Source organism: Buteo buteo, chromosome 8, assembly GCF_964188355.1.
Source record: "Buteo buteo chromosome 8, bButBut1.hap1.1, whole genome shotgun sequence".
Taxonomy (NCBI): domain Eukaryota; kingdom Metazoa; phylum Chordata; class Aves; order Accipitriformes; family Accipitridae; genus Buteo; species Buteo buteo.
This window is the reverse complement of record NC_134178.1, coordinates 2513587-2526011: the sequence shown is the minus strand read 5'-3', so window position 1 is coordinate 2526011 and position 12425 is coordinate 2513587. Positions and strand designations below refer to the sequence as shown.

At 43.3% G+C, this 12425-nt stretch overlaps 1 long non-coding RNA gene across 1 annotated transcript in view; it reads left to right on the top strand.

The window, feature by feature from the left end:
• LOC142033535 (uncharacterized) overlaps nucleotides 1-12425 on the top strand; it is a 132850-nt gene that overhangs the window by 40845 nt on the left and 79580 nt on the right. The gene's annotated exons all lie outside the window — the stretch shown is intronic.

The window sequence follows — 12425 nt, the reverse complement described above, 5'->3', positions numbered from 1 at the left end:
GGCAGACCAGGACCCCAGGTGTGTCCTGACTGGGCTGTCCCGTTCCTCCCAGCCTGTGTAACAGAGCTGGCCTTTCCTCCCCCATTTCTCTTTTAGGGTCAGCAGGGTTCGGATTTAAAAGAAATGGAGCAGCACCTCAGGGTGCTTGTTTTTAGCTGTAGCCAGACTTGGGCAGGCACTGGTTGGACTGCAAGTTCTCATGATCCTCACTGAAGTCTTTCAGAATTCGTTGGTTTTGTGTTTTTCTACCCCCTGCAGTTCTGATGCCTGGTGTGTTGTGAGTGTCTAAGAATCCTAGCTTTCATTGGAAAGTGATTAACTACTACTGAACTGTGATGAAACTCTTGAAACCATGACCCAGCTACATGTGTAATCTGCCAAACTGGAAGATGATGACAGATCATTCATAAAATGTGTTCTGTTTCTCTCAATATTTTAAAATAAATGCAGATTATTCTGCATCGAGCATCTGAGACAAGAAAACTTATTAAGTGCTGAAACATGTGTTGTTATTCTCAAAGCAACAAGTCTGTCCAGATCCTCTGCCTTAGAGTGCAAAGGATTGTACTAGGCATATGTACCGAGGGAAGGCTAGCCTTTTCTAGAACTGTCGTACAGGTTAGAACCAATCACACAGGAAAACATGTCACAGTGTCTCTGTGTGCAATGTGGACTTGGACAAGGTGCTCCTGCCTGCGACCCTCCGCAGGGAAGCCGTGGGCTCCTGCACTCCTGGCCAAGGAGCAGCATCGACCGACGTGGGCCTTGGTGTGGCACAGCAGTGGGTTTAGGTAGCTTTTGCGAGACCCAATTAAGAGTACGACTTTCCACATCCTGTAGGACTACAACCTGGAGAACCGAAAACACCTGTCAAACTCCATTTTGTATTACATATTCATAACTTGTTAGAGCAGGTCCCGCTCTGTCACAGTAATGACCTTTGTGTGTTATACATCTATTGTTCTTTGCTGCACAAAGTCAGCACTGCCAGCTGCTATAGTCCCTAACGCAACTGTAGCTGTAGGAGGTTTTGTTTTAGCCCCCAAAGTAAAGGAAGACCTGACTGTTAAGCATAAATGGATGTGTATTTATTGCTGGCCTTGCTACATAGTCTGAGTAGCCATGGAATAGCACTGTAGGATGTTGTTCTGCCAGGAAGGGTTGCCACAAAGGTTATGTTTTTCCAAGAAGTGGAAGACAGTTGAACACACTTCTGTTGACTGAGGAAAGCCTTGTGCAAATGTCTCCCACATTTTAGCAAAATTTACAGCCTCTAAAATAGCTAGCTTTCTGGAGCCTCAGAGGCTTAGGGTGGTAAAGTCATTGGAACAACTGCTAATGAGTTAATTACAGTGGATTCATTAGTTAAAATTGCTGCCAGAGACTTGAACGTTGCAGATAACTCTGTCTGCTGGCAAGTGGCTTCTGCTGCTGGGCAGACCTTTGCCTGATTTGTGACTCTTCCAAAATCAAATGGAGTTCTTGCCTGATTATCCCAAAATTCAGTTCTGGTTTTATCTTATTTATAAAAATTAACTTTTGGTTCTGAAGAGACTTCACATGTGCTGCAAGTGCGCTGTGAACCACTGTCACAAACAGCTATTCTGTGATTCTTGTCTGAAAGGTGCTTCCTGCATGGTAGCTCTTCCTCTGAACTATAGACAGCTATCCACCACCCATGAAATCTGAGGCATTGAGAGGCTTCCAAAGAAAAATGAAGCTAATCCATATCCTCTGAGGGGCATTTTGTGCGAAATAACAAGGATTTTGCCACAGAACAAAAATTGGTTGTGTAAATAGGTAGTTGAACTCCTTCCTCATGGGCACCTAGTTGGTACTTAAAGTGGATATTTAGAAGTGACCTTTCTTGGCTTTTTATAGAAAGTTAGAGATTGTCCAGAAAATGTAAGCATTTACTCTGGTTCCTTCCTTATAAATAGCAAATATACAATCAAACCTCCTAAAACCACCAAAAGCAATTCAGAGACCAGGTTTCAACCTTACCTCAAATATTTTTCCCCAGCAAAAATTGCAGCTGTGGGTATTCAGTCCTTTGGAGGCATCCTCAGGTTTCCCAGACTCCTCCAGTAAGTCCTCTAGCTCTTGTGCCAGGTTTTGTTAAAATACTGTCGATTAACTTTTTGATTAAGCTCAATGAATATCTTCTTTCCACCTTGGCTGAGCAAGAATAACATTTCAATTTCTCTCCTGTCCAGATAGGTGTACCCTTGACCTGAGGGTTTAATCGTTATTCAGGGTCTTACAAGCTTTTTCATTAGGAGAAGAAATTGATATGGAGTCTGCTTTTTCTTCACTACAAATCTGTTATTTCAAACACCTACAAAATCCCATTTCTCTGAACAGAGTAGGAGTCTAGTTTTGCTCATAGTTCCACACCTCTTTCCAGCCTGCACTACATCTGTAAAAGTTTCTCTCATCTTATACTTAAGATCTCACTAATTACATTTCCCCTGCAGTCATTTTGATGGGCTTTTGTTGCCTCTCTCCCGTACGCGTGCACAGGTATGTCTGCAGCGAGCACTACTGAGTTGCTTATAGCATTCAATCCCTGAGCAAACCTGTCTGTTCCGTCTTCCTTCCAGCAACTTCAGTTAGCTGTGTCTCACTATAAGTCTATAATTCATATGCTGAACTGTTAAAATTCTTCTTGACTTTGACACTTTGCTGCTGCTTAGAGAGATACTTCAGGTAATGGTGAATCAGGGACAAGTAAGTACTTGTCTTCAGAAGGCATTGAATTGTCCCAGTCCCAATGAATCATGGTTTCCTTGTGTGTTTAATTATGCTTCTACAATAGGCATTTTATTGTGGTTTCTGCAGCAGGCTTCAGAAAGCCATGTGATACTTGTTTGAGGTGCTTGAAGTGTTTCAATCCCAAAGCTAAACTAAAAAGACTGGTAAAGTTAAACTAAATAGATTTGTGAAATTGTTCTATACATTGCTTGTCTCTTAAACATGCGGGAAAAAAAAAAAAAGGTCAACATTTAAGAGCAATAGTCTCTGCACAGTGAGAATGGCTTGAGAATGGCTTCCACACATGGCTTCCATCTGAATAGCTTGCTTATATAAAAGTTTGCTAGTCTTATCTGAGAATGACAAAAGATTAGGTATAGGAATAAAAGAAAGCCCTCAGCATAGTGCCCCAGAATATTTGAAAAAGCTCTCCTTCCCCAACCATCTTTCTGATGCTGCCTTCACACGAGGAGCTGGGTGGCTGAGTAGTTTCCAACTTCTAGAAATGCTGGCCATTAAGGAGGAAAAACTTTCTCCCTCTCCTACATACTTTATTTTTGTACATGGATATTGTTGTGGTGAGTGACCAAAAAAGTGATGAGACGAACCTCATCCTGAAGATAAAGACAACCGTGGGCAGCCCAGTATGAAGTTTCTCCTCCAGACTGGGTTTTCATGTGTTGTTTCTCATTTAAGAACAGTTTTTCCTACTAGAGGCCTTCCTGAACTTAATCAAGTTTTCATCAAGGAACAACAAGTTTTGCATTCTCTTTTGGCACATGGGACCTGATGGGTTGCGCCCATGAGTGCTGAGGGAGCTGGCTGATGTCATTGTGAGGCTGCTCTTGGTTGTCTTTGAAAGGTCGTGGCAAGCAGGGGAGGTTCCTGAGGACTGGAAGAAAGCAAATGCCACTCTATTTTCAAGAAGGAAGGTCCAAGAACTTCAGCCTGGTCACCATCATCTTGATGGTGGGGAAGGTGATGGAACAAATAAACCTGGAAACTATTTCCAAACATGTTAAGGACAAGGTGATTGGCAGTAGTCAGCATGGATTTATAAGATTTATGAATCCATGGGACATCGTTCCTGACCCATCTGATAGGCACCTATGATGAGATGGCTGGCTTGGTGGATGAGTGGAGAGCAGCGGATATAGTTCATCTTGACCTGAGTGAGGCTTTTGACAATGTCTCCCTTAACATCTTCATAGACAAAACTGGTGAAATGCGGACTACATAAATGGACAGCGAGGTGGAATAAAAACTGGCTGAACTACCAGATTTGAAGGGTTGTGGTCAGTGGCATTAGGTCCAGCTGGAGGCCGACCACTAGTGGTATGACCCGAGGGTCGGTATTGTTTAACGTCCTCATTAACGACCTGGAGGATGGGACAGAATGCACCCTCAACAAGTTTCCGGATGACACAATATGGAGTGGAGTGGCTGATAACACCAGATGGGTGTACCACCATTTAGGGGGACCTTGACAGGCTGGAGAAATGGGCCTAGAAGAATCTCCTGAAATTCAGCAAAGGTAAATGCTAAGTCCTGCACCTGAGGAGGAATAACCTCTTGCACCAGTACAGGCTGGGGCAGACCAACTGGAAAGCAGCTGTGCAGAAAAACCTGGGCTTCTGGTGAACACAAAGTTGAACATGAGTGAGCAATGAATCCTTGCAGCAAAGGTGGCCAACAGCACCCTGGGCTGTGGCAGGTGGTGTGTCACCAGATGGAGGGAGGTGATCCTTCCCCTCCACTTAGCACTGGTGAGACACATCGGGAGTGCTGGGTCCAGTGGTGGGCTGCCCAGCACAAGAGAGACATGAATGTACTGGAGCAAGTCCAGTGAAGGGCCACAAAGAAGATCAAGGGACTAGAGTATTTGTCATATGAGAAAGGGTTGAGAGAGTTGGGACTGTTCAGCCTGGAGGAGACTCAGGGGGATCTTACCCAGTTGCATAAATACCTGATTGGGTTGGGATGGAGGGGAGTAAAGACGATAGAGCCAGACTGTAGTGCCCAGTGACGGGGCAAGAGGCAGTGGGCACAATTTGAAATACAGGAAATTGCGCTTAAATATTTACTCTGAGGCTGATCAAACACTGGCACAGGTTGCCCAGAGAGGTTGTGGAGTCTCTATCCTTGGAGATACTCAAAATGCGACTGGACATGGCCCTGGGCAGGCTGCTCTCACTGACCCTGCTCTGAGAAGGGGGCTGGACTACATGATCTCCCGAGCTGCCTTCCTGCCTCAGCTGGTATGTGATTCTGTGATAAAATAGCAAGTTCCGTTCTGTTTTGTTTTGTTTCTTTTGCAAGAATGACACTGCAACCCAAGCATATATACCAGTGAGGGTTCATCTGTGGCTGATGTTTTTGACATTTTGTAGTTCAGTCCAGCAGCTGCAATATCCACAGTCATGTTGAACTGACAAGATTGAAAGGTATCTGCTTACTGAAAAGGTCATTTTTGGTATCTTTTCACTTGTGCCATAAAAATGAAGCCAATACCTAAATAGGATGTCTTAGCTTCAACTTCTTGTATTTATTTGTGTTTTTTTCCTCCTTTGCCTGTCTGTGTGTTCTTCTGTCAAAAGCCAGTTCGTGAACTCAAGAGAAATGTATACCATTGGCTTGGCCGAACTGTTCAGATTTATCATTTTGGAAAAACAGTGGGGCTGTCTGCCACCATCCCATTACCAATGCATTGGGATGTCCTGGCAATAATAAAGCAAAATCCATTTGCACATTTGCTAATAGTTCTTCCACAGCCACTGCTGCTATTTTCTTGATAAACCCCAATAAATTAGCAGGATGGCAACTATTATGCCACTTACTTGCTGTTGATCAGTAGTGCTCTTACACAATGCTTCGATGGAAGCAGCAAGGAAGCGGTGTGTTGTTTATCATAGGAACCACCATCACCGACATTACATTGCCGTAGCTGTGGCTGCCTCTCCTCAGTCAGTGATGCACTGTTCATCAGCTCAGTCCCAGAGTCGCACTCACTGCTGTTTCAACTCCACTATCATCACAAATATTATTTTTTGTGATAATCTTATGAGGCAGTGTCTGTAGCAGGGGCTATAAAAGTGTTAAGATGGGAAAGAGGAAGATGATTTATTGGCTTGAGCTGAGGGCTGTACAACGGGACTGCAAAGCAAGCCCGTGCTGGTCCAGCTTGGCTTCCTACTAGGGCTGGCTGGCATCTCTCTGTGTCAGCTTTGTAATGGAAGCTCAAGCCCTGGGGCTTGCTCCCCTGGGCGGGATGCCAGTGGAGCACAGCTGTGGGCTACGGTCCTCCAGCCTCCAGTCTTCCCTTCCCAGAAGCCACCCTCCTGGAAGGAAAGATGGCAGTGTGGCAGCCCAAGGTGTCACGGTCTTCTCCAGAGCATCTTGCACACCTTCCAGCTGATGCATAGCTCATACGGTTGGTGGCTTCATGCACCCGACGCAGTAAATACGCTGCACCTGAGGGCAGCGAGCGGCAGCTGCCTGGCACAGACTGTACGGCTTTCATCGCAAGGGTGCAGCTCCGTGCTTTGCACCCTATAGCAGGGAGAGGGCTTAACATTTTCAGTTGGGCCCACTTGTCTTTGCACACTTCAAAGTGTGCAGGCTTTTAGTCCTAACTGATAATTTTGAAGCATTTCAAGCCTTCCCCTGGGAAAGGCTGCATGCCTACCACTCCCTGCAGAACCTATAGGGCCAGAGGGACGCAGCACTCATGGAAGTTGGACTGCGTGGGAATGGTTGGCCTTTGACTTCCATCAACCCATTTTGGCAGATGCTGCAGTGATCACTGTGAACATAAAAGACTAGCACAATGCTGTATAAGAAGATTTTCAAAGGTGAAAATGCTGCCAGTGAAAATAAAGTGAACTTCAGCTATGTAGAACCGAGTCTGCAACATGGGATTTTTCTCACAGAGAATTATTTTTTTCCCTCAGTCTGATAGTCTGAAATGTTCCAGATTTCATTTCAGGGAAACATTCATTAAGCAGTCGTAGCCAGATATCTGTTAGGTGGTTGGTGAAACAAAGTTTATTAACTGATCCATATCCAGAAAAGTTATTAAAATCCAAGAATTTTATGTAATATTGTATTGCTCAGATACCAGATATTGCTAGGCCCAAGCATTTTAATGCAGGACAGGTCACCAAAAATCATGGTTATTCTTTTAAGTGGAAATTGCCATAAGCATGTTCAGCAGCAGCTATGAAAATAATGTGAAAATAGAAATATGTGATTTTTGGTTAGAAATAAAAGTTAATCCATCCTCTGTCATCTCAGGAATTATATATTTCCCAAAATATTTTTTTTTGCCATTTTGCATCTTCTTATGCTAGCTTCCTATTATATGATGAATTATTAGCTTAAGGATTTAAGAAGAAACTGGTAGTATTGCCTATGCTGCTGCTGGAAATCAAATGTTCAAAAGCAACAGCCAACAACCCCACTGAAGTGCAGGAGGACAAGGAAATTTGCTGAAATATTGCTTTGCACCTTTTGTGACCACAAACTCCTGTACAAAGCTGAGTACTGAGTATTAGTCATCCTTTGTGAAAGGCACTTAAAAGAAATTGTGGGAAGTGCAGATTCAAGCATCAATATTTACAATTTAAAAAACTGCTAGTAAAGTGAATAAGAATGTATATCTCTACTGGATCAGAGCCTTGACTTGCAGATGGGTCCATTCAGCTGCTTGCATGAATCCAGCAATGGATCTCAGTTTAAGAATTTCTTATGAAGCCTCCATTAGACCTAAGAAGGGCTTTGAAAACTTATTTTTAGACAGTAAAGGACAGAAGGGATCAGCAGAATGATGGAGTCTGACCTCCTGCATAATCCTGCACCTCCTCCACAGCAGGACATGAGCTGCTTTTTGTAATGAGATGAAGTGAAGCCAAAATTTGGAGCACTGGTTGCTGCGTCTGTTTGAGTCGCCGTGTTGTGCATATGCCTCCCTGGATTTGGAAAATGATCCTGCAAAACTCAGGAGTAGCTAGACACATTAAATTTCTCTCCTAGGACAGTATAATAAACATTTCTAAGCCTGAGACAGTCTGTGTGACACAGGAGAAAACCACGTTCAGCTTTAGTGCAGAAGTTACTGCTGGGTCTCAGAACAGATGTGGTGGGTGAGGGAGGATCTTTGGCCGGGGACTGGACAAATGCAGCCAGCACTGAGAAGCCTATAGTCTAAAGGGAGGCTGAGGCACAACGTTGAGATACACAAACTAACTTTAGAATAGCTGGATCAGACACTGGGAGTAATAGAAATACTGCTGGAGCACTGAACTGAGCAGCTGCTATTTTATATTACTGCTAAATGTGAAAGAGCACTAAAATATTGCAGGAGTTGGTATAGAGACAGAGATCTATATATACAGCATCTTGTTAAGTAAAGGGTGAAAACAGAAAGTAAAATGATTTCCCCTTTTGCCATAGCTTAGTCACAAACCTGCGCTTAAGGAAGTGTCCTTAATGAGACATCAGCTTCCAGAAGGACCTGGACTGCAGCCAACTGCCAGAGAGAGATCTCGGGAAGATTTGGAGATCATTCTAGAGGGAGCGACTGGAATTTGCTGAGGAAAGGAAATCAGTCCAGACTGGCACTTATGGAGACGTGAACAGAGCTCCTGTATGGGAACACCATTAAGGATCCAAAACACCAGACTCAAAGACACCAGAGGCAGATAACTTACCATCTCTAGAAAGGAAGGTAGTTCATAAAAGTTACATACATGTACACATATCTGATGGAAACAACAGTGACAGTTTCTTGAGTGCATTGTATTAAAAGGAGACCCCACAACTGGGGCTATCAACAAAGGTGGACATGCCTAAAGGAGGAATTCATTGTGTTCCCTCCAGATTTCAGGGTGACGGAGCTTAGGTTAGCCCCTGGCAGCAACATGGACTGGTGGACATACAGATGGGTTCAGAGGGAGAAGAGAGGGAGACTGCTGCTCCCTGATGCTGCCACAGATCACAGGAGTGGGTGTAGCTGCAGCAGCGGAGGCAGAGTCATGCTTGGCAGCTTCTCTCTCCTGAGGTGTCAGGGAAGAGCCTGTGCTTCCAGACATGCTGAGAAAAGGACAGAATCTACAGGAAATTGGTTAAATGCTTCTGTAGTCTATTCCTCAGCAAATTAAAAAAATTGACTTCTTGCTTCCATAGATTTTACAAGTTCATTATTTTGTAGCTCATTCATGTTAACTGTATGTCTTATTGTTGTGGAGTGAATAGATCTAATGGGGACAGTTTTCTTACTACCATACATTACACAGCTGTAGAAGGAAGGAGAAAAGCAACATATGAAAGAATTATAATGAACCAATTCAGGCAAACTTTGGTTTTGCACTAAAACTGAAGTGAGTTCTGTGTCTCAGTGTTGCGGATGGAGAGACGCACTTCACTCATAACAGAGAGGTAGCAGTATGCTTATTGATGTAAACCAGCAATTTAACAAAGTTTGATAGTAAATGTGACAGTGGTTTAACAAGCTTTGATGGCAAGGTTCACTTGATATTTACTGCCTAGAGGACAGGTCAGACAAAACTGTCAGGGAGACCCTCCCGTTGAGTGACAAGGTTCAGAAAAGACCCCCTTGAGTTCTACACTCCTTCTCAGAGAGGAATCTACGTGCGGCTGGATCCAGACTTAGTCCAGGACTTGGGTAATGGTTTATGTGTAAAGGATTATATGTGCGCAATCAATCCTTTAGATCACTTAGCTAAGATTTCAAAGTTTAGCATGCTATTAATCACTTAGCGAGAATCTGCTGTGGCAGGGAATCTCTCCACCTTGAGGAGTCACCTTGAGAGGTGTCCCTACTCAAGGGGAGATCCTGGCGTGCAGCCCGCTGCCGTGCAGGAGAGCTCAACGGGCCCTGGCCTGTCCGCTATTTATGGAGTAAGATAATTGACTCAAAGTCATATTTGCATACCGACTACAGATATTATCTTCTTCCAAATTTGGTTTGAGTCAGACATTGACCAGCGCTGTGGTTAGGTGGGTGCATTGTTCAAATTAGCCCTCGGCTAGCGTATTGTTATCTGTGTTCCCTGAATCCACTTTGAGATGGATGCAGCCATCACAACCAGACACATCCATTACAATCACCACTGGTGGTTATCGCTTGATCAGGATTACATGAAATACAGATCCAGTGGAGGTGGGGAGCACACTGCCACACTCAGTCTGCTCTATTAAAAGCATTCTCAAAGCCTCACTTATGCACCTAAGGTCAAAATAAGCATTTGACTTCAGATTTCTTGAGAGGCCAGTTTCCTTCAACACTACAGGGAGATAAAGGATCTGCTTGACTCCCGTGCTGCTTTCACCCATGACTGTGTTTCTTTGCTTCTTCACTCTGTGATTGATTGCTTCTTCAACATGTCCTTCAGAGGAATCCTTTCTCCTTCCCTCTCTCCGTTCCTTCCCTCCCTGCTAAGTATCCAAGAGATGTCCTGGAACTTCCTTCTCTATCCCTTTGTTTTTCCATTCTCAATGAACTAATTCCTAAGACGATAATTTAACAATGATCCTTACCCCGAAAACTTGTAATGTCTCTCTCTACTGCAGTCTTGTCTCCTTCTTTCCAAGCTTTTTGCATCATCTCTGATTCTCATCAGTGGCTGTCAAGTTCAAGACAGTTCACTTGTCTCTCTACAAGCTTTTCTGCTGCTTTCTTAAATGATCGTTGTGAACACCACCACTATACCACCTGCATTAATCAAAGTGAAAAACTGATCCAGAGCCTCTTCCCATCCCTCTTAAATTTGTATGCAAGACTGCCAACGAAAAGCCATCACGAAGCTGACCTCCCTATATCAGACCTAGAGTTTGTTATATCTCTCTCCATTTTCACAGCTTGCATCTTAAATTCTTTCAAAGCAACAGGCAAATTTGGAATGATCATAGCTTTAATAGTCAGTGTTCTTCCAAGCTCAATTTGCAGGCAGAATGTATTTATAGTACTGGAGGAGAACCTATTAAATATTCTGTAGCAACTTCTTTTTAAGATTAATGAAGTCTCCACAGTTTTACACCTTTGCTATTAAAACTGTGTTAGTAATTAAGGAATAGTGGCTGTTTGTTTGTGCAAATTATTTAAGTAACTGACTTAGCAAACTGGGGTTACTCTACAGTTACTGAGGTTAAAATTGCTGGTTCCTGGATACAGTGTTTAATCCTATGAGTAGTCATTTTGAGTTCATTATTGCCTGTACTGGTCCCTTAAGGTAGCTTTGATGCACATATTTTGTCTTGAAATTACATGCCCTTGACTCACAAAGATACTGTTCTAAGTGATGAGAAGTGTTGAGATATTTGTGTAACTTTCGGTTAGGTTTTGAATTACGGCAATACGTGAACAGGGAGGTTTTTTGTTGGCTAAACTGTCATTGAAAACACACTTGTGCCATCAATGTGATGCTTAAGAAGACATTATACTGTTGACCTGATGTCAGCTCTTGTGCATTGAGGCATTTTTTTTTTTTTGATGGGAGTCTTGAGAGGATGGAATATAAATCCATTTTAAAGATGAAATTGCTAGTTCAGCTATGGCCTTCAACAGTGATTTCCTGTACTTGGACTGCTTTTAGAATCTTCTTGCTATTTCAAATAATCTAAATTTGAATCCGCTTAATAGCTTTTTTAAAGAGCAAATGAAGGGCCAAGTCAGAGAGGAGAGACTTAAACAGGGAAGTCGTGTCAGTCGCCCAGGTTGTAAAGGATTTTCCCCAGAAGCAACTGCAATATGTACAGCAACACAGACAGCGAGGAAAGCCTCCCTTGCCTCTGGGACGGCAGTGTCAGAGCCTGGAGCGTGATCCCACACCCCTCCCGGGGTTTGGCCCTCTGCACTCAAGACCAGGTCTCTGGTCAAAAAGAGATATTTGAGAAGCCTTGGCTGGTCTTGGGGCTTTTTGAGGAAAAGCTGGAAGAAGGTTCTGCAGAGGCTTCTCACTGCTGCTTGGGAATGAGATTGGATCCCTCCTGAGACACACCGCAGCAGTGTCGCAGGTGTGCTTGTGTCTGGCCACACACTAGATCCTGGCCCTGACTTGTGAACTGATTTCTTGACCCCAGGCTTGATGTCTCATTACAGACTTGCCTGGTGGTCTGGGATCTCACCTCACACAGTATGGGCTTTTGCTGGTGATACCATTGCCTTTGCTGGCCTTGTTACCATGCCTTGTTACCATATATATATATATATATATATATATGATTTGAAAGCTACACAGCTTAAAAACACAGGCTAGATTTTGAACTATTATTTTCTGCTGAGTCTTACTGAAGTGAATATAGCTATGCTCATCTACCACAGGTGTAAATCTGGAGGAAGAAGCTTAGTCTTGTTTTCAATTTTTGTCTATGTAAAAATATGAAGCTCAGAAGATGGCTTTTTTTTCTAGTTTTTCTAAATTACTTTGCAAGTTCAAACTTAAGCTATTGGCCTCTAGGTTTAAAAGAAATAATACTAAAATACACATGAAGCTGGTTATATAAGCCAGTACTGCTTTTATCCTACAGCCACTAGTCTTTCTTGTGGTTTGCTCAATTCTCTTCACAGATTTATAAAGATCTATGAAGATCATCTCTTCACAGATGTGAGGGTATTTATGAGTGCAGTCAGCCTTATTCTTGAAGTCACAAAG